This window comes from Ursus arctos, unplaced genomic scaffold (assembly GCF_023065955.2).
Source record: "Ursus arctos isolate Adak ecotype North America unplaced genomic scaffold, UrsArc2.0 scaffold_20, whole genome shotgun sequence".
Taxonomy (NCBI): Eukaryota; Metazoa; Chordata; class Mammalia; order Carnivora; family Ursidae; genus Ursus; species Ursus arctos.
In genome coordinates, this window is record NW_026622875.1 from 36282887 (window position 1) to 36310080 (window position 27194).

Here is a 27194-nt window from a genome sequence, read left to right on the forward strand (position 1 = left end):
AAAATATTCTTAGTGATATATAGAGAGGAAGAACAAAATACATCCAGAACACTGGGAATTGACCAATCCAATTAATACAATATAGTAATCAGGTTAAAACCATTTTTGTGTAAATTAGTTTAACTGTGATCCACGATGAGAATATACTCCTATCATCCAAACTGATTTTCTTTTTTTTTCCCCCCATTTAAGGCGGAATAATTTGCTCAGACCCATCAGAGAAATGGATGGCTTGCATCTGTAACAAAACATTGATTTTAAAACCTAGGTCAGTAATTGTATATGAGAATATACACTGCTACATACAGAATAAGCTGCCCTGTAAAAGCAGCACCCTTGTGACATTTTTTACTTTCAGTATTCCTTTACTTCCTCTTCACAGTCTCCTTCAACAGAGTCCACACCAACTGCCTCATAATCCTTCTCAACGGCAGCCATGTCCTCCTGGGCCTCAGAAAACTCTCCTTCCTTCATGCCCTTCCCCACGTACCAGTGAGCAAAGGCACGCTTGGCATACATCAGGTCACACTTACGGTCCAGGCGAGCCCAGGCCTCAGCGATGGCTGTGGTGCTGCTCAGCACGCACACAGCTCGCTAAACTTTGGCCAGGTCTCCGCCAGGTACCACCGTGGGAAGCTGTAATTAAGGCCAACATCGAAGCCGATGCGGCATCAGTTCACAAACTGGATGGTACGCTTGGTCTTCATGGTGGCAATGGCAGCATTGACATCTTTGGGAACCGCACTGCCGAGGTACAACAGGCAGCAAGCCATGTATTTACCGTGGCGAGGGTCACATTTCACCATCTGGTTGGCCGGCTCAAAGCACATATTGGTGACCTCTGCTACAGAAAGATGTTCTTGTAGGCTTTCTCATCTTAGATGACAGAAGCATATGTGGCCAGAGGGAAGTGGATGTGGGCATAGGGCACCAGGTTGGTCTGGAATTCTGTCAGATCAACATTCAGGGCTCCATAAAATCTTAGGCAAGCAGTGATGGAGGACACAATCTGGCTAATAAGGCAGTTAAGGTTAGTGTAGTTTGGGCATTCAAGTTCAAGGTTAATACAACAGACGTCATAGATGGCCTTGTTGTCTTCCATGAAGGCACAATCTGAGTGCTCCAGGGTGCTGTGGGTAGTGAGGAAGGAGTTGGAGTTGTAGGGCTCAGCTACAGCTGTGGAAACCTGAGGGGCTGGGTAAGTGGAGAACTCCAGCTTGCACTTCTTGCCATAATCGACAGAAAGGTTCTAGGCTATAACCACTGCTCTGAGCACATGCTCGTCAGCACCCAGCTCACTGAAGAAGGTGTTGAAGGAGTCATCTCCTCCCCCAGTGGTCTTGTCACTTGGCACCTTGCCATCGGGCTGGATGCCATGTTTCAGGGAGTGGCACTCCCAGCAGGAATTGCCAGTCTGGACACCAGGCTGGCCAACATGGACGGAGATGCATTCACACGTGGTTGCTGCTTTGCAGCTGCTGAGCAGAGGGCAGAGAGGAAAAGGAGAAGTTGTTGCTTCTTACTGCCCGCCTCTTAGGTGGTTAATGCAAGAGAAACTCCAAACTAATGCTCTTACTTTACCTGTGGAGAGGATAAAATATGTGATAGGAATGTGGCTAAAATCACATATTCCTGTCTCAGTTACTAGAAAAGCAAATTAAAGCAATTTCCACGTGGCTGGGGTATCATAGATGATATTAGTGCATTAATAGCCATCATTTACGGAGCACAGTTCTTATTTGTACATCTACTTTCTCATTTAATTCTTAGATAGCCCTTATATGAAGTAAAGTACAATTTCACAATTGCTACGTGATGGAGGCTGGGTTTGAGCCCAGGCTGTTTGGCTCTGGAATATATTTTCTTAACCAATATACTATCTTGCCTCTCAAAAGTCTTTTATTTTTGGCGGGGGGAGTTAGTGGTATTTTTTTTTTTTTTTAAGTCTTAAAAGACAATATATTACAGAAGATTATTTAGGATGAAGAAATGTAGGTGAAGAATAAAAAATAACAGAATTTTTTATGTGGCTTTTTGAATGGGATAATTATTGTCTTATGTGGTAGTGTATCTTGTGTGGTTGTTTCGAATTGCTAATGTGGTTCTTCCAGCTTGGGTAGAAAAGAGTATTTGTGGAGTAAATAGTCATGAATCACTTTGTTGTGGGATCCTAGCACTGGGCAGATTCTTCTTCCCGTTTTAAGACTGTTCTGGGGACATCTCTGTGAGGAACAGAAGGGGGCACTGGGAGGCCACATTCACTTCAGTATAGCCATTGTCTATGTCACAGTTCTCAAACTTGTCTCTAACTGTGTCATCAGAAGCAGCTGAAGGGCCTATTAAAAATACATTTTTCTGGGCTCCACCCCGAAGTTTCTGACTGAGTAGGTCTGAATCAGAATTTCCATTTGCATTTCCTACCAGTGTCTGGTTGATGGGGTTGATGCTGGTTCAGGGACCACACTTTATTTTTTTTTTTTTTAAGGTTTTATTTGTTTATTTGAGAGAGAGAGAGAGCGGAAGAGAAAGCACAAGCGGGGAGGAGAGGGAGAAGCAAGCTCCCTGCGAGCAGGGAGCCCAATGCGGGGCTTGATCCCAGGACCCTGAGATCAGGACCTGAGCTGAGGGCAGGTGCTTAACAACTGAGGCATCAAGGCATCCCAGGGACCACACTTTAAAAACCAAAGGTCTCTGCTGTTCTCATGCCTTTTTTACGCTTACAAAAGGTTGTGAATTGCCATATCAGTATCCCCTCGTGGGCAGCAGTTTGATCCACTGAACTTAACAACACGGTGAACCGTCTTAGCCCTCATTTCACAGCTAAGGCACCAGCAGGTAGCTTGATCCTACAGCAAGGGCAGCATCCCAGAGACCTGCATTTACTTGCCCTCCACCCAGTGAATACACAGGCCCAAAAGATTTTGCTCTCACATACCCCAGAAAAGGAGCCCAGTAATACCAGGCAGCCAAGGGAGGTGCTCTTTGTCCCCATCGATGACACCAGCAGGACTTGATCAGGAACTCCGACAGGAGAATGAAGCCGACCAAAAAGCATTGCAAGGGCTCTGAAAACTAAACTGTCAGTGAAACTAAACCCCACAAAAGTACACCAGAATTCACCTGCTAAACCTAAACCTAAAAGCAAATTATCAGCTGAAAAAAGATTTAAGTAAGATTGAGTCTCCTAATAATCAAAATACCCAGCATAAAATAGAAAATCATGTATTATACCAAAGACCAGGAAAACCATGAATAAAACACTAAGAAAAACATGAATGAGAAAAGCAATCAATAGATGCTAATATTGAATTGAATCAAATGTTGGCCTTATCTAATAAGACCTAAAGCAGCTGTCATAAAAACACAGGATACAAGAGCAACACATAACACATAATGTCAATACATGTATGCATATATACTGATAATGAACATGTGAAAACCAAAATTTACAAATGTGCCTAAGAATTTCTCCAAGAATGAAATACTTAGGTATAAATCTAACAAAGCATATACAGGATTTATATAATGAAAGTTATAAAATGCTACTGAAAGCAATCAGAAAGAACCTTAAATCTTTGAGGGACATACCGTATTTTTTTTTAATTTAAATTTTGGTTAACATATAGTGCAATATTAGTTTCAGGAGTAGAATTCAGTGATTCATCAGGTATGTACAACACCCAGTGCTCATCACAGCAGGTGCCCTCTTGAATACCCATCACCCATCTAGCCCATCTCCCACTACCTCCCTCCATCAGCCCTTAGTTTTTTCTGTATCGTTAAGAATCACTTATGGTTTGTTTCCCTCTCTCCTTTTCCCCCCCCTTCCCATATGTTCATCTGTTTTCTTTCTTAAATCCACGTATAAGTGAGATTCTCTTTCTCTGACTTACTTCACTTAACATGATACACTCTAGCTCCATCCATGTCATTGCAAATGGCAAGATTTCATTCTTTTTGATGGCTGAATAATATTCCATTATACATATATATACCACATCTTCTTTGTCCATTCATCAGTCTATGGACATTTGGGCTCTCTCCATAGTTTGGCTATTGTTTATAATGCTGCTGTAAACATCAGGGTACCCTTTCAAATCTGTATTTTTATAGCTTTTGGGTAATACCTAGTAGTGCAATTGCTGGATTGTAGGGTAATTCTATTTTTAACTTTTTGAGGAACCTCCAAACTGTCTCCAGAGTGGGTGCTCCAGGTTGCATTCCCACAAACACTGCAAGAGGGTTCCTCTTTGTGTGCATTCTTGCCAACACCTATTGTATCTCATGTTGTGAATTTTTGCCATTCTGTCAGGTGTGAGGTGGTATCTCATCATGGTTTTGATTTGCATTTCCCTGATGATGAGTGATGTTGAGCATCTTTTCATGTGTCTGTTAGCCATCTGGATGTCTTCTTTGGACATTTTTTGAGGACATTAAAATTTCTTCCTTGAAGACATTCGTGTCTTCTGCTCATTTCTTAACTGGATTATTTGTTTAGTGGGTGTTGAGTTTGATAAGTTCTTTATAGATTTTTGGATACTAACCCTTTATCAGATATATCATTTGCAAATATCTTTTCCCATTTTGTAGGTTGCCTTTTAGTTTTGTTGATTGTTTCCTTCCCTGTGCAGAAGCTTTTTGTCTTGATGAAGTCTTAATAGTTAATTTTTGCTTTTGTTTCCCTTGCCTTCTGCGATGTATGTAGTAAGAAGTTGCTGCAGCCAGCCAAGGTTACAGAGGTTGCTGCCTGTGTTCTCCTCTAGGATTTTGATGAATTCTTGTCTCACATTTAGGTCTTTCATCCATTTTGAATTTATTTTTGTGTATGGTGTAAGAAAGTGGTTGAGTTTCATTCTTTTGCACGTTGCTGTCCAGTTTCCCCAACACCATTTGTTGAAGAGACTCTCTTTTTATGTTGGATATTCTTTCCTGCTTTGTTGAAGATTAGTTGACCATATAGTTGTGGGCCCATTTCTGGGTTCTCTATTCTGTTCCATTGATCTGTGTGTCTGTTTTTGTGCCAGTACCGTACTGTCTTGATGACTGCAGCTTTGTAATATAGCTTGCAATTCGGATTTGTGCTGCCTCTAGGTTTGTTTTTCTTTTTCAAGATTTCTTTGGCTATTAGGGGTCTTTTGTGGTTCCATACAAATTTTAAGATTATTTATTCTAGCTCTGTGAGAAATGCTGGTGGCATTTTGATAGGGATCACAGTAAATGTATAGTTTGCTTTGGTTAGTATAGACATTTTAACAATGTTTGTTCTTCCAATCCATGAGAGTGGAATGCTTTTCCATTTCTTTGTGTCCTCTTCAGTTTCTTTTGTAAGTTTTCAGTGTGTAGACCTTAACTGCTTTAGTTAGGTTTATTCCTAGGTATCTTATCATTTTGGTGTAATTGCAAATGGGATCGATTCTTTGATTTCTTTTTCTGCTGCTTTGTTTTTGGTGTATAGAAAAGCAACAGATTTCTGTGCATTGATTTTATATCCTGCAACTTTGCTGAATCTATGTATGAGTTCTAGTAATATTTTGATGGAGTCTTTTGGTTTTTTTTTTTTTTTTTAAAGATTTTATTTATTTGACAGACAGAAAGACAGCGAGAGAGGGAACACAAGCAGGGGGAGTGGGAGAGGGAAGAGCAGGCTTTCCACCGAGCAGCGAGCCTGATGCAGGGCTCGATCTCAGAACCCTGGGATCATGACCTGAGCCGAAGGCAGACGTTTAACGACTGAGCCACCCAGGTGCCCCTCTTTTGGGTTTTCTACATAGAGTATCACGTCATTTGCAAATAGTGAAAGTTTGACTTCTTCCTTGCTGATTTGGATGCCTTTTATTTCTTTTTGTTGTCTGATGGCTGAGGCTAAGACTTCCAGTACTAAATAGTAATGGTGAGAGTGGACATCCTTGTCTTATTCCTTGTTTTTCTCCCTTGAAGATGATATCAAATGTGGGTTTTTTGTATATGGCCTTCATGATGTTGAGGTATGTTCTATCTATCCCTATTTTGTTGAGGGTTTTTATCAAGAATGGATTCTGTATTTTGTCAGATACTTTTTCTGCATCTATTGAGAGGATCATCTGGTTCTTATCCTTTCTTTTATTAATGTGATGTAGCATGTTGATTGATTTGTGAATATTGAACCAACCCCCCTGCAGCCCAGGATTAAGTCCCACTTGATGGTGGTGAATAATTCTTTTAATATACTGAATTTGATTTGCTAGTATTTTATTGACAATTTTTTCAACCATGTTCATCAGGGACTCCTTTTTTGTGGGGACTTTGTCTGGTTTTAGAATCAAGATAATGCTAGGTTCATAGAATGATTTTGGAATTTTTCCTTCCATTTCTATGGTATAGGTATTAACTCTTCTTTAAATGTTTGATAGAAATTCCCTGGGAAGCCATCTGGGCCTGGACATTTGTTTGTTGGGAGATTTTTGACTATTGGTTCAATTTCTTTGCTGGTTATGGGTCTGTTTAAATTTTCTATTTCTTCCTGTTTCAGTTTTGGTAGTTTATGAGTTTTTAGGAATTTGTTCATGTCTTCCAGATTGCCCAGTTTGTTGACGTATAATTTTCCTAGTATTCTCTTATAACTGTTTGTATTTCTGTGGTGTTGGTTGTGATCGCTCTATCATTCATGATTTTATCTACTTGATTCTCTCTCTCTCTCTCTCTTTTGGGGGGGCTAAATCTGGCTAAGGGTTTATCGATTTTATTAAGTCTTTTGAAGAACCAGCTCTTAGTTTTGTTGATCTGTTCTGCTGTTTGTTTCTCATATCATTTATTTCTGCTCTAATCTTTAGTATTTCTCTTCTTCTGCTGGCTTTAGGCTTTATTTGCTCTTCCTTTTCTATCTCCTTTAGGTGTAAGGTTAGGTTGTGTATTTGAGACTTCTTTCTTCTTGAGGTAGGCCTGTATTGCAATACACTTCCCACTTAGGACTGCCTTTGCTGCATCCAAAGGTTTTGGACTGTCGTGTTTTCATTTTCATTTGCTTCCATGTACTTTTAATTTCTTCTTTAATTTCCTGGTTAACCCATTCATTCTTTAGTAGGATGTTCTTTAGCCCCCATTTGTGGTCCTTCCAAGTTTTTTCATGTGGTTGACTTCCAGTTTCATAGCACTGTGGTCTGAAAATATGCATGGTATGATCTCAATCTTTTTGTACTTGTTGAAGGCTGATTTGTGACCCAGTATGTGATCTATTCTGCAGAATGTTCCATGTGCAAAAAGAATGTGTATTCTGCTTTAGGATGAAATGTTCAAAATGTATCTGTTAAGTTCATCTGGTCCAGTGTGTCATTCATATCCATTTTTTCCTTTTGATTTTCTGCCTGGATGGTCTGTTCATTGCTCTAAGTAGGGTGTTAAAGACCCCTACCATTATTGTAGTATTATCCATGAGTTTCTTTATGTTCATTATTAACTGATTTATATAGTTGGGTGCTCCCAAGTTGGGGGCATAAATATTTACAATTATTAGATCTTCTTAATGTGTAGACCCCTTAATTATGATATAATGCCTTTCTTCATCTCTTGTTTTAGTCTTTGTTTTATAAATCTAGTTTGTCTGATAAAAGTATGGCTACTCTGGCTTTCTTTTGACATCTGTTAGCATGGTAGATGGTTCTCTATCCCCTTACTTTCCATCTGCAGGTGTCTCTAGGTCTGAAATAAGTCTCTTGTAGGTACCAAAGAGATGGATCTTGGTTTTTTATCCATTTTGATACCCTATGTATTTTGAATGACATTTAGTCCATTTACATTCAGATTGATTATTGGAAGTTGAATTTAGTGTCATTCTGTTACCTGTAGAGTTGGTGTTTCTGGTGATGTTCTCTTGTCCTTTCTAGTTTTTGTTGCTTTTGGTCTTCTTTTTAGTGGTCACGATCTCCTTTAGTTTTTATTTGTCTGGGAAACGCTTTCTCTCTCCTTCTATTTTGAATGACAGCCTTGCTGGATAAAGTACTCTTGGCTGCATATTTTTCCCATCCAGTACATTGAATATATCTTGCCATGCTCTTCTGGCCTGTCAAGTTTCTGTGGACACATCTGTTGCAAACCTGATCTGTCTTCCCTTATAGGTTAAGGACTTTTTTCCCCTCTTGCTACTTTCAGGATTCTTTTCTGATCTGCGTATTTTGTGAATTTGACTGTGCTATGCCTTGGTGATGGTCAGCTTTTGTTGAATATAATGGTAGTTCTCTGTGCTTCTTGGACTTTGATGTCTGTGTCCTTCCCACGATTAGGGAAGTTTTTAGCTATAATTCACTGAAATAAACCCTCTGCCACTTTTCCTTTGTCTTCATCTTCTGGGACTCCTATGATACAAATGTTATTCTGTTTTAATAAATTGCTGAGTTCCCTAAGTCTACCTTCATGATCCATTACCTTTGTTTCCCTCTTCTTTTCAGCTTCATTATTTTCCATGATTTTATCTTCTGAAAAAATTACTGATTTGTTCCTCTGCTTCATCCATCCTCATTTTTATGGCATCTGTTTAGGTTTGTATCTTAGTTATAGCATTTTTAATTTTGGCATGACTAGATTATAGTTCTTTTATCTCTGTGGTAAGGGATTTTTTAGTGTCTTCTATGCTTTTTTCAAGCCCAGCTACTATCCTTATAATTACTATTTTTAAGTTCTAGTTCAGTCATCTTACTTAATATCTGTGTTGATTACATCTCTGGCTGTCATTTCTTCCTGTTCTTTCTTTTGAACAGGTGAATTCTTTTGTCTTGTCATTTTGGAGGTAAAAAAAAAAAAAAAAAAGCAAAATAAAACTTTAAAATGTTTAAAAAAATAAAATAAATAAAGGAAGCCAGATCCTAGGTATGTTTTGGTCTGCTTGTTATGAGAAACTTGATAGAAAACAGGTAGAAAGAAAGAAAAGAAAAAGAAAAAAAATTTAAAAATATATAAAATTAAAAAATAAAAAAGCATGTTCTTTCTGTATCCAAAAAAGAAACAAAAACAAAGATAAAAACAAAAAAGCAAAAACAAACCCAAAGGAAGCAAGGTCCTGTTGCCTTAGAGCTGAAGCTGTGCAATGCTCTATGATCAGTGGGCAAGGGGTTTGCATTGGTCTGCAGGGGGAGGGGCCTGTTGCTCTGATCCATAGGTGGTTTTGCCCTAGTGGAGATGCACCGGCAGGGCATGGGGGCGGGGCTTAGTATAGCGGCTTCATTCTCCACTTGTTGGCACTGTTTAGCTCACTGAGGTCCATGAAGCTGGTGGGTACAGGGAGAAAATGGCTTTACCCTATTCTCTCATCTCCAGAGAAGGAAACATGTGCTACAGATGTGTAAACAATGATCCCTCCTGTGTCTCTAGTTTCCACAGAATACCTGCTTTCACCCTGTGTCTAAGCTGTCCACCTGACAAATGGCATAGCACTCCTGTGTTTTATCTCAGGCGGGGCTGTATTTCAAAACCCCACACTTCACACACCCCCACAGGAAGACCGTGGACTGATCTTCTGGGGGAGGTTTTCACTACCCTGTGGCCAGTGCAGGCTTGTCCCTGAAAACAGTTGTGCAACTGTACAACGGTTTGAAGTTTATGGTAAATCACAACACACAGCCAGCACCAGAGATTGCTGTCCTCAGCCAGGGTTTCTGTTCCTATTCCGACGAACAGTGAGTGGGGCAGCTCAATTGTGCCCACAGGGTTCTTTGCTCATGGAGAGGACCTTTGTATCACCTCTACCAAACGCACTCCAAGCAGGGTAACCGCTTCTCCCTGTTCGACCCTGGGGATCCTGCTTCCCCACTGGAGCCCTGCTTAGCTGTCTGCAACCCTGGTGATGTTGCAGACCTCTGAAACTTCAGAATCTGTGCTCCACTGTTTGTAAAAATACTGGTGGTATTGTACCTGTCTACTTTTTCCCCATCAGTGGTTTTGGGGAACGGTTTTCTTGTGCAGCTCCCTGGGCATGTTTTCACTCTTTTAATGTTTTTGCCCTGCATGTTCTCTCTCTCTCCTCTTTCTCACTTGCTATTCCTTCCATGATCAGGGCTCCTTCTCCTGGGCAATGCTCACGGCTATTTTCTCCCACTAATCAACTCTCCACCTTCCATCTTTTGTTTTTCTGGTTTGTAGACATGCAGCTTTGTTCTCTAAGACTTTGAATCAATTTCTTTGGCTTTCAAAGTGATTTGATTTGAGGGAGGAGGCAAGCTTAGTGTCACCCTACTCCTCCATCATCTTACCTCTTCCAAGACTTATCATGTTTTGGATTGGAAGACTCAATATAGTAAAGACATCATTTCTCCCTGAATATATCTATAGGTTTGATAAAATTTCTATCAAAGTTTCAGAAAGGTTTTTTTTTTTTTTTTTTTTGTAGACATAGGTTAATTTTTCTAAAACTTACATGGAAAGGTAAAGTCCATTAAATAGCCAAAACAACTTTGAAAAAGTAGAAGGAATAATCACCTCTCCTAATATTAAAGCTTATAATATAACTATACTAATCACAGCAGTGTTATACTGGAGGAGAGGTAGACGTATAGATCAGTGAAACAGAATCAAAAATATAGAAATAGATCCAAACAAATATGGCCACTTAATTTTTGACAAAGGAGCATAAGTCAATAAATAGTATTGGAGCAACTGGACATTCATTGACAAGAAAAATGAATCTCCACCTAGACCTTATCTCTTATATAAAAATTAGCTCAAAATGGATCATGAAATTAAATATAAAGCTAAAGTACATTAAGAACATATGAGAAAATTTGGGGGACCTAGGATAGACAGAGTTCTTTGATTTGACACCTGAAATACTACCTAGAAAAGGAAAAAGTGCTAAATTGGACCACATCTAAATTTCAAAAATTTGCTCTTTGAAAAACTCTTTTGAAAGGATTTAAAAAACCCACAGACTAAGAGAAAATATTTACAAATCATGTATCTGACACAGATCTTGTATCTAAAATATGTAAAGAACTCTCAAAACTCAACATTAGGAAAAACAATTGATCTGGTTAGAAAATGGGCAAAAAATCAAGCACAGACATTTCACTGATATACAGAAGGCAAATGAACACATGAAAAGATGTTCAACATAATTAGCTAATGGAGAAATGAAAATTAAAACCACAGGGAGCTATCATTGCACATCCATCAGAATAGCTAAAATAAAAAATAGCGACAACAAATACAGTCAAGAATGTGGAGAAACTGGATCACTCATACATTGCTGGTTTGAATGTAAAACAGTGTAGCCACTCTGGAAAATGCGAAGTTCCTTTTGAAACTAAAAATAAATTTATCATACGATTCAGCAATGGCAAAAAAAAAAAAAATTATGAATGTTCTTAGCGGCTTTATTCATGATAACTCCAAACTAAAAACTATCCAGATGTCCTTCAGGGGGTGAATGGTTAAACACACTGTGGTACATTCGTACCATGGAATACTACTCTGCAATAATAATTTAAAAAATGAACGATTTAAACACTCAAAAATGTAGATGGATCTCAAGGAAATTATGCTGCATGAAAATATCAAAATGGTACGTAACATAATTACATGAATATAACATTTGTGAAGTAAGAATCACAAATAGGAAGAACAAATTAGTGGATGGAGAAGGAGAACATGTGCCTATAAAGAATAATCTTGTGTTGGCATAGTTGGGTGTCTTGATTGTGGTGGTGATTATACAAAACTACACATGTGACAAAATTGTGTATGATTATCTACACAAAAATACAAATGGGTGCATGTATAATTGGTGACATCTGAACCTGCTGTTTGAGTTGTGCCCATGTCAGTTTCTTGGTTTTGATGTTGTACTGTGGTTCTGTGAAATGTTGGCACTGGGGGAGAAGCTAAGGGAAAGGTTTCCCTATATATTTCTCTGCAAATTCCTATGCATCTGTAATTACTTCAAACTACATATTTTGTTAATGGTTTTGAGTAGAACTAATGCATGATCATGAGTTTAATTCTGTCGTCTTTGAACACAGCCATTGTATTCAGAGCTCCGGGTCCTTAAGTCCTTTTATACCAAAATTTTAAGTTTTAGCTCAGGCTGAGGATGTGGTCAGAGACTTAAAGAAATTCTTTGCAGAATACCAATGTAATTGGTAACTCTTATTCCCTTCCATTTATCATCAAGTCTGATTAACTGGAAAGGGGAAGAGAATGGGTATTGGTGTAGAAAGGAGGAAAAAGAAAATTTTTAAGTCAAGTAAAAATTAACACTAGGATGAATTTTTTTTGAAATGAAGGACAAAAATCTTTCAGTTTGGGACACTACTTCCTTTTTATCTTTGTGAAACCAAAATTTATATGTTTATGTGGCAGTTTTATTTTTAAATAAATTTTAATTGCATTTATTTGTTGCTTATACCAAAAATTTTGGATTCTGTATAAATATATAATAAAAGCCAAGGCCCTTAGCACAGTAAATGATAAATCTAAGAAAAACTTAAGAATCCAGGTGAAATAGATTTTAAAGACATAGGAGATAGTAATAGTCCTATATTAAACTCATAAGCTTTTCTTTATTTCTTATTCCAACATCTGCTGCTTGAATCTTAATATCCATTATTTCCTCCCTCCCAATTGGGAAGGTCTTAGACCGGCGGTCAAAAGGTTGGAGCACACAGCTCCAGCTCTGTCATATGTTAGGTATGTGATCTTTGATTCATTAGCCTGTTTCTTCATCAGTTTCATTTTGAGAGAAAGTTGGCACACGAAGTATTTTTGCAATGCTGTAAAAAAATGAAGGCACTATTAGTAAAAAAAAAAAAAAAAAAAAAAAAAAAAATTCTCAGCTTCTGAGAAAGTGGCCACTTTGAAAGTACAAAGAAGAGAGAAGAACTAAAATGTTCAGATTAAGCCCCAGAACACTGTAGAAATCCCTGGGAGCCCAAAGATAAATCTATCTGTGGGATAAAATTCTGTTTCCCATGTAAGGAATATGTGCCCCCCCCCCAAAAAAAAACCCCTCATAGCCTGTAATATCACCTTTTCATGAAAGTTTTGTCAGTCCTGGTAAGATAAAATATATGCAGAGAACCACTGGAAATGTGTAAATACAATAAAATTGGAAGTATAGTCTTAAAAACATGGTTAAGAAACAAGATGATCAAGAATAGGAGAATATGAATGCATTATATGTTTTGAAACTATATATAAATTGATCCTTATGTGTAGATTCTCTGTAAGTTGGACATCAGTAACCTTTAGTATTGTAGCTCATTGCTTTTCTTGATTTTGAACTTTGTGCTCTGATAATTCTCTTTTGAGTAGTTTCTAACTGCCGTGGGTAAAAAATGACCATGTTTATAAGCACTTTGCTCTTACTGTATTAACAAAAGATAGCAACCACATGAATTGTTCTTCCATACCCAGAGGTGGCAAATACTAAACCAGACCTTAATAAAAGATAAACAATGAATTCTAAAAAATATTTTACAGCAATGAGCACTTTCAGAGCAAGGACAGGAGATGATTCCCGAAGTAGCTACTGTGTGCTGCTCCGAGAGAAACAGAGTCACCAGTTTCGCAGACAGCCGGCACTATGATGGAGGTGGCTTACGGCCTGACAGGGCCAGGACCCAGAACTGGGCCACTGGTGCAGGAGAGCTGACACAGTCATCATCTCAAAGAACCCAGAGAGTAATTTACTGAAATAAGCCATTTAGAGAAATGGAGCCAGGAGAGGCCATTTCCCAGAAATGGATATCACGGCCTTTCTCTGTGTGGCTTTGCACACGAATAGCCTGAAAAGTTAGAGGATGATGAAGGGAGAGCCTGAAAAAGCCAAGAGGTCATGGAAATTGAAAGACATGATGGGAAAAAGATTGGAGAATCTTAGGTTTAACAGTGGTAGCGGGGAGCCTCGGAGCAATTCTAAGGCTTGCAGTGTGTGATATGTGGAATCTCCTGTCTTACTGGCAAAGGATTCTTAAAAAATTTTAATAACATGCAGTTAGTTATCAGATATCATTTTGCTCTATAGGAAGCGATTTAGATTTGAGGTGGTCAGATTATTCTAGTACCAGCATCCTGTGTTTAATGTACAACCCCACCCTTGTGTCCTGAGATCTGGTATGTTTGCCGACTTCTTCCTTTATTACGCCAGGCCCTTCCTCATAACCTTCTGATAAGCCTGAGGAAAAGAGAAGATGAGAGATGTTTCATTGACATAAAACTTTGACTTTCCTGGCTGATATGAGAGACAGTCATTGGAAAGCCCTATGCAGAGATCCAAAGACTTAGTGGAGATTTCTCTAGAGAATGAGAAGGCTTACTGCTGCCTTATCATACCTTCCTACGGCTATTCCTAATCTTGCTCAATCTGCTCTCGTTGCCTGGAGTGACATTGCCTTCCTCCCTTTGTTCAAATTCCGCTTATCTTTCAGTGTCTACCTTAATCATCTTTTTCCCTGTAAAGCTAACTTCAATCGTCCCTCCTTTCTCCACTCAAGCAATTAATTGTACTTTCTGGTATTCTCTTAATTATTTGTTAGTGCTTGAATGGTAGTGCCTTTATATTATATTTTTTGATACATGTCTCTGTTCCCACTAGGCTGAAAAATAATTTCTGGCATTGAGATTAGAGTTACAATCCTGATTTGTCTACCTAGCTGGATAATATAAGACGAATCACTTAAAAACTTTTTGTACCTCAGTATCTTCAAGTATAATGTGGGAATAATAAAAATGGTAGTAATATAATAATAATAATAATAATAATAATAATAATAATAATAAAAAAATACCACATGATTATTGGCAGAAAAATGTGAACTAATACAATTAAATTCCCCAAATGCTTGATATGTAGTAAATACTCAATGAATGTCAGCTATTGCTGTTTTTCTTATTTTCTTTGAGGACTTCCAGATTTTTACACGATGGGTTCTCTCAGTAATGTTTGCTTCTCACTGAGCAACACTGATTTTCTCCTAATGTGCATAGGCACTTGGTTGATGCTTATTTGGTAAGACATAAGAACAGTGTGCTTCTCTTTTTGGTCATGTGTGGCTGCCATGAATCTGACCATGGAGCTAGGATCAGAGTTAGCGAAAAATGTCAGATACTAGGGTTTCATCAAAGTTTAAAATGAGAAACTGCACTGGCACATGAATCCGAATGGGATGTGGACCAAATATGGCGGAAAGGATGACATCCAAAAGACAAAAGAGAGTGTGAATTGAAGCATCATTAGATTATCTAGGCTGAAGAGGTCAGATTGTGCACTGAGATAAAGAATAAGGGGATGAAATTTGGGCTGAAAATCTAGGAATAGGACCACAGCAGGCTGAAATACAGAATGTGGTTTGAATCTTCAAGCTTGGCAGTGCTCGCTGGCCTTCTACCCTGGCTTTAAGCAGCCTCCCTGCTGTGTGCTGATAAGGAATGGCAGGTGTAAGCTGCTTCCTGGGGTGAGAGAGGTTTTTTCAGATGCCAGTGCCTGCAGGGAAGATTCTTCTCACCAGGGAACTAACAACTGATATTAAGTGCCCAAAGCTAATGAAAGATCCCTAAGAGCAAAGACACACTGTGCTAAAATGCTTAGTCAAGGATTAAGTTCAATCATTCTGGCTAAATCCATCTTTAAAGACAGGTGCTTACCTGAGTTTGTGCTATCATGCCTCCATTTTCATGATTTTTTTAAGGCAGTTTCTTCCAAAGGCCAATCTATAGTCAATTTATTTACTCAAGTTCTTATTCTTTATGCCCCTCATATTTTCTACACTGTTTCTTTTATGCAATTGAGGTTACCTTACTGTAAAATTATAGTAGTCATTGCCTAGTGTAAGTAGATGACATTTCTCCCCTTATCTCCTCAACCCATATTGTAGAACCTTCCCACATTCTCTCCTCAATTTCTTCTTCCACAGCCCATGCTGCTTGAGTGGGCCATATGAACCACCTACCTGCCCATAGTCACTTGATCCAATAAATCAGATTCTCTCTCCTAGGGTTTTGTAATTGGAATTCAGAGACTCTAATTGCTTCCTGTGGATCCCTTGGATTGGGATGCTATTTAGGCTGCTGTAAATCTTTTCTGCCATGTGCAGAGAGAAGTAAGTAAAACTGTTATATTAGGACTTTTGGTTGCAAAATCGAAATCCCAATGCAGTTTAAGCTAAAGAGGACGCATATTGTTTCACTGAGCAACCTAGAATTATCTAGTCACATGGATGGCTAGATCAGGGTGTTTACATATAGTTATGAAGAACTTTCCATCTTTCAGTTCTGTCCCCCCCCCCCCCCGCCCCGTTTGCCTTATGCTCTGTCAGGAAAAATGGCCCCAATAGCTATTATGCACATGATTCTTAAACATTTTGATCTCAGAAAGAATGAGAGCCCCCATATCTAATAAGCCAAATTTAAAAAAAAAAAAAAGATTTGAACGTGTCACCAAAGAAGATACAAAGATTATAAATGAATATGTACAAAGATGCTCAATATAATTATCATTCATTAGTATGGCTAAAATTAAAAAGACTGACCATGCCAAATGTTGGAGAATATGTGGAAGAACAGAAAAATGTGACACTTTGGAAAGTTTAACAAAATCGAACAACCTGTTAATAAGACTCAGCAGAAAGGAAATAAAGAAATTGTATTGGAAATGTATGAGGGAATAGATATTACCATAGTCCCTACAAACATTGAAGGGATAAAATGAGAAATATTATGAATACATTTTTGCAAATAAATTCAACAACGTGAATGAAATAGACAATTTCTAGAAAAACAGAGCTTACCAGAATTGAAGAAATAGAAAATCTGAATAGCTGTAATTAAAAAAAAATAAATTCATAATCTATAGTCTCACAAAATATCAAACCAGATGGTTACAAACTACAGTTGACCCTTGAACAACACGGGTTTGAACTGTGAAAGTTCAACTGTATTTTCAACTGTGCAGGGTGGGGTGGAGGGTAAGTGCCCCGAATCCCCACATTATTCAAGCTATAAGGAAGAAATAGTACACATTTTATAAAAGTCCTTTCTGGAGGGTGCCTGGATGGCTCAGTTGGGTAAGCATCTGACTTCAGCTCAGATCATGATCTCAGGGTCCCCACTGAGTGGGGAGTCTGCTTCTCCCTTTCCCTATGGCCTTCCCCCGGCTTGTGTTCTCTCTGCCTCTCTCTCAAATAAACAAAATCTTAAAAAAAAAAAAAAAAGTCCTCTCAGAAAATAGAAGCAACACACCCCAACTTCTTTTTAAAATCCAGAGTCACTCTGATAAGAAAACATGGCAAGAAGATTATTACAACAATAAAAATTATAGTACAAAATCTCTTTTGAATATAGACCAAAAGATCTTTACAAAAATATTGGCATATGAAATGTAGAAATAGAAAGAAATGAACAAGGAGGATTTATTGCAGGAAATCATTTGGTTTAACAATAAAAAGATTGAGTAATGTTATTTATATTTTTATACAAGGAAAGCACATACAGAGGAGTTTGAAGTGAAGAAAAAGCAGTTAACTTTATTCATCACTCATTAGAGATGAATAAAAATTCTCAGCAAACTATGAATAGAAAGGAATTTTCTCAGTTTTGAAAAGGGTGTCTACTAAAAACTGTGAAAATATTCCTTAATGGTGAAATAATGTACATATTCCCCTTAATTTGGGAAACAAGTGAAGAAAGTTGAATCTCAGCACTTTTATTCAACATTGTACTGGAAGTCCCAGCTAGTGAAATAAGACAAGAAGAAAAAATACAAGCCATAAGAATTGGGCAAAAGAAAGTAAAACTTTTTTAATTTATAAGTGATAACTTTTCATTTTGAACATTCTCAGGCATCTTCAACACAAATACTAGAATGAGTAAGTGAAATTTGCATGGTTCCATGATAAAAGATCTATATATAATAAATAACTATTTTTTAGGAGCAGCAGACATTGGGAAATAAAATTCAAAATGCAATTCTGTTTATAATTACATTAAAAAGCATAATATAAATTTAACAAAAGATATACAGACATATAAACTGAAAACAAACACATTGCTGAATGAAATTAGAAGTCCTGTGTAAATAGAAATGAATTGTACATGGATTGAAAAACTCAGGATTGTTAAAATGTCAACTCTTTCCAGATTGGTGAGTATATTCCATATGAACCCAGTCAGAATTCTAAAACTTTTCTAAAGAAATTGCCAAACTCATTCTAAAATTTATTTGGAAAAGCAAAGGATCTAGAAAAATAAAAATATTGTTGAAGAAGAAAAACAAAAATGGAAGAAATGACGTTACCTGACGTTGTAATCAACAGTATAATCAATAGTATAATATTAGCATAAAGACTGACAAATATATTCATGCAGCAGCATAGGGAGCCCCCAAATAGGCCAACATGTATATGGTAGTTATTTGACAAAAGCACAAGCCAGCTTAATGGAGAAAGAAACATGTTTTCAGAAGTCATACTAGGAAAAAAAAGTCATACTAGGCTAACTGTATATCCATTTGGGAAAAAGAAAATAAAACTTCACTCTTGTACTACCCATAACACTTAATTATGTATGTTGCTTATATACAATGCTGGTGGGAGAGGAAAATGGTGTAGGCACTTTAGAAAATATTTGGCGTTTTCTCATAAAGTTAAATGAAGAATAAAGCTATAAAGCCTCAAAGAAAATATTAGAAAATACATTCTCCGTCTTAAGGTGGGCAAAAATTTCTCAGAGAAGACACAGAAAACACTAAAAAATGAAAGAAATTTGATGAAGCCAAATTTAAAAACACCCATTCACTTTCAGACCTTATTACAAAAACAAAAAGACAAGCAACCTAGGAGAAACCTAGGAGAAAATTTTCACAATAAATAGTTCTAGCAAAGGACTTACATCCGGAATATTTAAAACACCTCTACCTACAAATTAAGAAGAAGAAGAAAAAAAAAAAAAGCTCCATACGAAAATGGGCAAAATACTTTTATGGGTGGCTCAGTCGGTTAAGCATCTGCCTTCGGCTCAGGTCATGATCCCAGGGTCCTGGGATAAGAGCCCTGCATCAGGCTCCCTGCTCAGCAGGGAGTCTGCTTCTCCTTCTCCCCCTGCCCCTCTCCCCCCACCCCCTGCTGTGCTCTTTCTCTCAAATAAATAAATAAAACCTTTTAAAAAAAGGGCTTTTAGAGACATTTAACAAAAGAAGATATATGAGTGGCCAATGAGCATGTGATATCACTGGTCACTTGCGAAATACAAAAATAAACCCAAAATGAGATACCACCGCACACATACTGGAATGGCTAGAATTAAAATGATAACATCAATATTTGCAAGACTGTGGTGAGACTGAAACTTTTGTTCATTGCTAATGTGAGTTTAAAATTGTATGTCTGTTTTGGAAAACTCTTAGCAGCTTTTTATATAATTAAAGATTCATCAATTTTATGATACAACAATTTCCCTTCTAGATATTTACAAAAATACTAAAGACCTACGTCTGCGGAAAGACTTGTGTAAGAATGTTCATAGCAGCTTTATTCACAAAAATAACAAAATTGGAAATAATTCAATGTCCATTAATAATTGAATGGATAAATTGTGGAGTGTCATACAAATGGACACTACTTAGCAATAGAAAAATTTACTGATACATGCAACAATATGGATGAATTTCAAAAGTATTAAGCAGAAGAAGCCAGACAAAAAAAAAGCACATACCACTATTCTATTTATATAAGTTCAAAAGTAGGCAAAATTAACTTATAATCACCGAAATTAGAAAGTGGTTGCCTGGGGGATGGGACTGACTTGAAAGAGGCACAGAAAATTTCCTGGGGTGATAAAAATGTTCCATGTCTAGTTTTAAATGTGGTTATATAGGTATGTGCGGTTGTTACAACACATGTGTGTTTCATTGTTTGTAAAGTATCCTTAAATTAAAAGCAAACAAAGGAAATGAGATATATTTTAAAAGTAGAATTAGGAAGAGAAAACAATCAGCAGAGCCTCAGCTAAAGAAAATTATCTGTCAGTTTGTTCGCAGGTCAAACTTTCTGGCAGCTTGCAATAATAAGCCTGAATTGCAAGTTGATAAGCCTGAATTTCAATTTCTCTTCCTTTACTTTTTGACTGGGTGACCTTGGGCCAATACCTTAACCTATCTTGGTTTTAGCCTGTAAAATGAATACGTTGGATTTAATGCTAAATTTCCTTCAAATGCAGGGAAAGACATTTTAGGCATATGTTGAAAGTTCAGTCTCCTCCAGCAATATGGTATTCAGCCAAGTTTCCAAATATTTTATTACTGGCACATCACTTACCATCCAGACACTTGCTGTTTTAGCCCAGCTCTGCATCTGTCCCAGTCAAGAAACAGAAGTAACAGTGTGTCCCAGATGCAGGGATGAGCACTTCCTACCTTGTACCTAGAGATTCTTTCCTGGGTGGTGGATGGGGGTGGGATTTAGTCATACGAAAAAGAATATGACTACGTAGCTTGTTTAGATTTTTAAACAGAAATTGGAGGGAGCTGTTTAGAGTTCCAGTCCTAGTTCTGTGACTTCGGACAGGTCACTTAAAAATAATCCATTGGTCCTGATTTTCATTATCTTCAAAATAAAGAGGCTTTCCTAAAGGATATCCAGAATTCACAGAAATAACAAGTCCCTGCCCAACTAGAGCCTGTGCACTTCAGTCTTTTTATTCTATAGGATTACTTTTTCTAAATGCCAAACTAATTTTTACTACTGCACAGGTTGAATCTTTGACTGACTTCTCATCATACCAATGTACCATGCAGAGCTTTGCACCTGCACATATTACCTATGTTATCACCAATTACATTTCCACCTGCAGTCTTTTGAATCAGTGAGCATTAGGTGTTCTTCAAATGCACTAGAAAGTCAAATGTCTTCCTAATTTTGCTCATCTGTTCCTTCTGCCTGAGAAACCCATTGACAGCTTATTGAATTAATTTCTGTGTCCATCCTTCAGCTAAAATTTTCCTGTCTTCGAAGAATGATTTGACCACTTGCTTCCCTTCTGCCTAACTAACCTCTCTCCAACTTCTTTGTGGAGTTGGAAGTCACTTTTTTAGTGCTCTTATTTCCAGAGTATTCTCATAATTTGGCATATCCTTATTGAGAAGCACCTCCCCTCACCCCCCACACCCAACACTTACCTGAAACAAAGGAATTTACTACTTGCTAAGAAGGAAGAACTGCTCCACCAGGACACAAACTTTATGAACAAAGCAAGAAGTCAACATAGATAGGAAGGGTTAGAAGTGTGGTGCTTAGGAATTGGCTCACTTTCAGAAGAAATAGTTTAGGAAATTTCCCTCTGCATGGCTTTTGAAAAGAGGCTGCCACTGATGGATGAGATTAACACTGGTCTGTGGTTACTTATTTACAGTTTGGGACTAGGGCCAAAAAACAGTTATTTTTAATTCCCACCTTAACCATAATACTTAATATTTTGTGTCTGAACCATTGATTTTTTTTTTTGGGTGGGTGGTCTTTCTTCTCATTAGATTTCAAGTCCTTGATGGTAGGAGGGCTGTCAAGTTCATTTTTGTATCTAAAAGATGCTCAAAAGTGAACGAATATTTGAAAATATTTTATAGTAAAAATAAAAATGAAAAAAAGATATAGAATAAACCCATGTTTATCAGTGGAAACCCATGAGTCTAGCCTTTATATGATGATCTTAATTCAATATATGAAAAAGTTTGAAGAGAACTCTTAAAAAATGGGCAAAAGTTTAAAAATTCTTACCTTGGAAATTTGGCAGTTTTTTTTTCCCTAATGTCTCCTTTTTAAAAAAAAACTTATTTTGAGTTAAGCCAACCCATGTTAGTTGTTCTCTATTATTATCTGTTAACTTCTGTTTATTATTCCCATGTAGAACATGGCTGGTGGAGAAATAGGGAAGAGACCCATAACTAGACAGCCTAAGGTTCAAGGAAGTATTAGATTTCTTTCCTTTGTGTTTATAATTTTAAAATCCAGGGAGCAAAATAAACCATAAGGAAAGGAATGTAAGTTACTCTGTCATCAGATAGTTTTCACATGTGAAGAGGTGGGAGAATGAAGGCATTCTATTCTTATCAGTGTCAGGGCTGCTGCTGTTTGATATATCTTATATGCACAATCTCACATTTACTAAAAACACGTTGATAGGTATTTTCAGGACTGCTTGTAGAAGGTGATTTACCATCTCTCTCCCTCCTGTACAACTCTGAGAGTTGATATTTATCTGGAAAAAATGTTGCTTAGAAATACATCAACCCATCAGCATAGAATGACTTAGACACAGAATAAGCTCTATGGTTTTAGGAAAGGAGAGGGGCCATCTTTTATATAGAATGATGAGACAGAAGGTGTGGGAGTATTGGACAGCTCATGTGGGCATCCAGCTTTACACCAAACATTTGTGTTCTGATGATTTTTCTAAAAGGGATCATGGTTATTCTCTGTCACCTTTTTTTTCTGTTTACGTAAATGGTTTGTTTGTTTGTTTATTTATTTATTTATTTATTTATTTTTAAAGATTTTACTTATTTGTCAGAGCACAAGCAGGGGGAGCAGCAGGCAGAGAGGCAGAGGGAGAAGCAGGCTCCCCGCTGAGCAAGGAGCCCAACACAGGACTCGATCCCAGGACCTGGGGTCATGAGCTGAGCCGAAGGCGGCCGCTTAACTGACTGAGCCACCCAGGTGCCCCTAAATGGTTTATTTAGACAAGAATTTTGTACTTCTATGAAAATGCTAATAGGCGTTCAGCCATTTTATTGTGCTCAAATACTTTTCTTGGTCATGTTGGAAGACCTTGTACATGCAAAGATATGAGCAAATACTCTCTCAAGCATCATTGCTTTTATTTGACAGAACTTGAAAGTACTTTGAACACATGGAATTGTCCCACTTTCTCTTAGGATTTGTGAGCCCACAAGATGGTGTCAGAAGGCATGAGGTAGTGTTCAGAGAGACCTTGATTTTAGGCATTATTTTTTGTGTTCACACAGTAAAGTCCAGCAGACACAATACTTGCTTCAGAGTTCAATATGGAACTGAACCTGAGTCATACTCTACTATGGGAAACATTTGTATGGCTGGTATTCAAGCTCTAAAATGGGTGCAAATTTTCAAATGTCCGTGGGGATTCTGGGAGAGTAATTGTGGGCTACCAAGTATCTTATTTGCAAAGAGAACTCCACTGGTTTGCCCATTTGAAGGTTTAGGGAAGGTTCTGAGGCAAAATTATCATATTAGGACAAGAATATCCTCAAGAAGGTAACTGATACCTGAAATGCTATTTTTGATAAGGGGACCTTGCCAGAGTAGTATTGCTCTCAGCAGGGCCAACTTCATAAACACACAACCCCTGCAGTCAGCAGAGACTCACAGTTAATGTAATGGCTGGCTGGCTGCTGTCTTGAATTTCTTAACTTATTTTTAACATGGGATTTCATATTTTTATCCTGCATCGGGTTCCACAAATTATGTACCTGGTCCACCCTCTCAAGCTAAGAAAAATCCAATGGCGGTTTGTCTTACTCCAGGACTACAGAGGGGTGTGGGAGAGAAGCATTTCAGCGTTATGTTAAATAGATTTAATAATCTGACACCATGAGAAGTGTTTTAATTCCTACAACTCAAGAAACTGTACAGAACCTTGCAAGGGAGGGTAACACCCTGGAGTTGACAGCAATGCTGACAGTGAGAAACAAGGTCCCTTTGGGCTGGCACTGAAAGACTATAAGCTTGAAAGCAGCCCTGGAGCGGAGGTCTGCAGTGTCTGTGGGCCACAGATTGTCTTGTTTTGGATACTCACATGGAATCAACTTGAGCCACTCAGGATGCATGTGGAAAAGAGAAGACTGTCATGATCGTCCTCCCAGATGTACACATTCTAATACAAATGGAAGGTACTGCAAGGATAGGAGTAAAGGGAGACCTGTTGAAAGCAGGAATTAGAAATTCTGAGTAAAGCTGGAATCTGGAAGAATGGGAAATAAAATCCAGATGGAGACTTTCTTCTGCCAGGTATGATCTTGGAAACAAGTATCTCGGTTAAAATTTCTGTGATTTTAAAACTTCTGTAAAAATAGAGCTGCTTAGGGCTTGAAGAAAGTCAAGGAGAGGCCCTTCAAGAAATATCTCAGCTCAACTTTGTATTTCTATTACATTTTGTGAAAACTGGGAAGAAAATATCTTTTCCGAGTTTCTTCCTTAGTGAAAATATGAGTATTGTGACTTTATGTAGGATTGCATTAAAATGTCTTCATGAGAAAAGGCTGTAAAATTGGAAATTCGTGAAGCCTGGTAGAGATGAAAATACAGGATAGGTCTTTCACACAGGGATAAGCAGATTTTTAAAATATGTCTATAAAGCTGGCTTGGACTCTGTTATAGAAACAGATGGTCTTGTAGACAGTTGAGATTGGAGTGAAAAAGAAATATGGCTTGCCATGGGATGGCCTGGAATTCAAATGGGAGCTGCCCTCAGTCTGACTGCAAGGTTGAAATCTGACCAGGAGAAGGCAGATGAGGGCCAAACAACGGTCTTATTGCTGCACTTAGACTTAAAACTACCTGAGGACAGGGCCAGCTTCTATCATGGGGCTGTGAATAATGAATACAAGTGGTTCATGGTGATAAGCAGAGCTGTGTTCATGAGCAACGGCATCAAAGAACAAACAGAGGAATATTTAATTCAGTCATGGAAGTTATTTTGCTTATGTGATAGAGCAGGACTTCGATTTATTTTTTTAGAGTATGCATTTTTATTGGAGTATAATTGAGGTAAAATGTTATATTAGTTTCATGTGTGCAACTTGTTAGACAATTCTGTACATTATTCAGTGCTTCCCACTAAAGTATAGTCACCATCTGTCACCATAAGTTATTACAATATTATTGACTATATTCCCCATGTTGTACATCTTCATGACTCTTTCGAATTTTAATTCCAGTGTAGTTAACATACAGTGTTATATTAGTTTCAGGTGTACAATATAGTAATTCAGCATTTCCATATAGTACTCGGTGCTCCTTGAGATAATATACTCTTAATCCTCTTCACTTAGTTCACTTCCTGCCCCCCTCACGCCTCCCCTCTGATAACTATCTGTTCTCTATAGTTAAGAGTGTGTTTTTTGGTTTGTCTCTCTTTTGTTTCCCTTTGTTCATTTGTTTTTTAAATTCCACATATGAGTGAAATCATAAGGCATTTGTCTTTCTCTGATGGGCCTATTTCACGTAGCATTATACTCTCTAGAACCATCCATGTTCTCGCAAAGGGCAAGCTGTCATTCTATTTTATGGCTGAATGATATTCCATTACACACACACACACGTATATACATATACATATATAACACATCTTCTTTATCCATTCATCTATTGATAGGCACTTGGACTGCTTTCATAGTTTGTCTGTTGTAAATAATGCTGCAATTATTTATGGGTGCACGTATCCCTTTGAACTAGTGTTTTTGTATTTTGGGGGTAAATACCTAGTAGGGCAATTCCTGAATCATAGTGTAGTTCTGCTTTTACCTTTTTGAGGAACCTCCATACTGTTTTCCAGAGTGGCTGCATCAGTTTGCATTCTTACCAACAGTGCAAGAGGGTTCCCTTTTCTCCACATTCCCACCAACATCTGCTTCTTGTGTTGTTGATGCTAATCATTCTCACAGTTGTGAAGTGATATCTCCTTGTGGTTTTGACTTGGATTTCCCTGATGATATGTTGAGCATATGTGTCTGTATGCCATCTATATACCTTCTACGAGAAATGTCTGTTCATGTCTCCTGTCCATTTGTTAATTGGATTACTTGGGTTTTTTTGGTGTTGAGTTCTATAAATTCTTTATATATTTTGGATACTAACCATCTATCAGATAAGTCATTTGTAAATACCTTCTCCCATTCAGTAGATTGTCTTTTAGTTTTGTTTGTTCTTTCTGTTGTTGTGCAGATGCATTTTATTTTGATGTAATCCCAATAGTTTATTTTTGCTTTTGTTTCCCTTGCCTCAGGAGATGTATGTAGAAAGATGTTCCTACAACCAATATCAGAGAAATACTTGCTGTGAAGGATTTTCAAATACTTGCAAAACAAGGATTTTCATGGTTTCAGGTCTCACATTTAGGTCCTTAATCCGTTTTGAGTTTATTTTTGTGTATAGTATAAGTGGTCTAGTTTCATTTTTTTTGCATGTTTGCTTTCCAGTTTTCCCAAGAGCATTTGTTGAAGAGACTTTTTCGTACTGCACATACTTTCTTCCTTTGTCAAAGATTAATTGACCATAATCATGGGTTTATTTCTGGGCTTTCTATTCTGTTTCATCGACTGACATGTCTATTTCTGTGCTAGTACCATACTGTTTCGATTACCACAGCTTTGTAATTTAATTTGAATTCTGGAATTGTGATACTTGTGGTTTTTTCTTTTTCAAGATTGCTTTGGCTCTTTGGGGCCTTTTGTTGTTCCATACAAATTTTAGGATTGTGTGTTCTACTTCTGTGAAAAGCTCTGTTGGTATTTTAGTAAATGTTGTATTAAATCTGTAGATTGGTGTGGGTAGCACAGACGTTTTAACAATATTGTTCTTCCGTCCATGAGCATGGAATGTCTTTCCATTTCTTTGCATCACCTTCAATTTCTTTCATCAACGTTTTGTAGTTTTCAGAGTACAGGTCTTTGACCTTTTTTGGTTAAGTTTATTCCTAGGTATTTTATTATTTTTGGTGCAATTTTAAATGGGATTTTTTTTTTCTTTTTAAAGATTTTTATTTGTTTATTTCACAGAAAGAGAGGGAGAGAGTGAGTGTGAGCACAGGCATGAGGAGTGGCAGGCAGAGTGATAAAGCAGGCTCCCCACTGAGCAGGGAGCCTGATGAGGGGCTCAATCCCAGGACCCTGGGACCATCACCTGAGCTGAAGACAGATGCTTAACCACCTGAGCCACTCAGGGGCCCGTAGGATTTTCCACATAGTATCATGTCATCTACAGATAGTGATAGTTTTACTTCTTCCTTGACAATTTGGATGACTTTTATTTCTTTTTATTGTCTTATTGCTGTGACTAAGACTTCCAGGACTATGTTGAATAAAAGTGGTGAAAGTGGACATCCTTGTCTTGTTCCTCACCTGGAGGAAAAGTAATCAGTTTTTCCGCATTGAGTATGATGTTTCCTGTGATTTTTTTCATTTAAGGCCTTTATTATGCTGATGTATGTTCCCT

The 27194-nt window shown here is 37.7% G+C and overlaps 1 pseudogene; it reads right to left on the reverse strand.

Moving 5' to 3' along the window:
* Window positions 1-354: 354 nt before the first annotated feature.
* LOC113253728 (tubulin alpha chain-like) lies at window positions 355-3055 on the reverse strand (annotated as a pseudogene).
* Between the last annotated feature and the right edge of the window lie 24139 nt (window positions 3056-27194).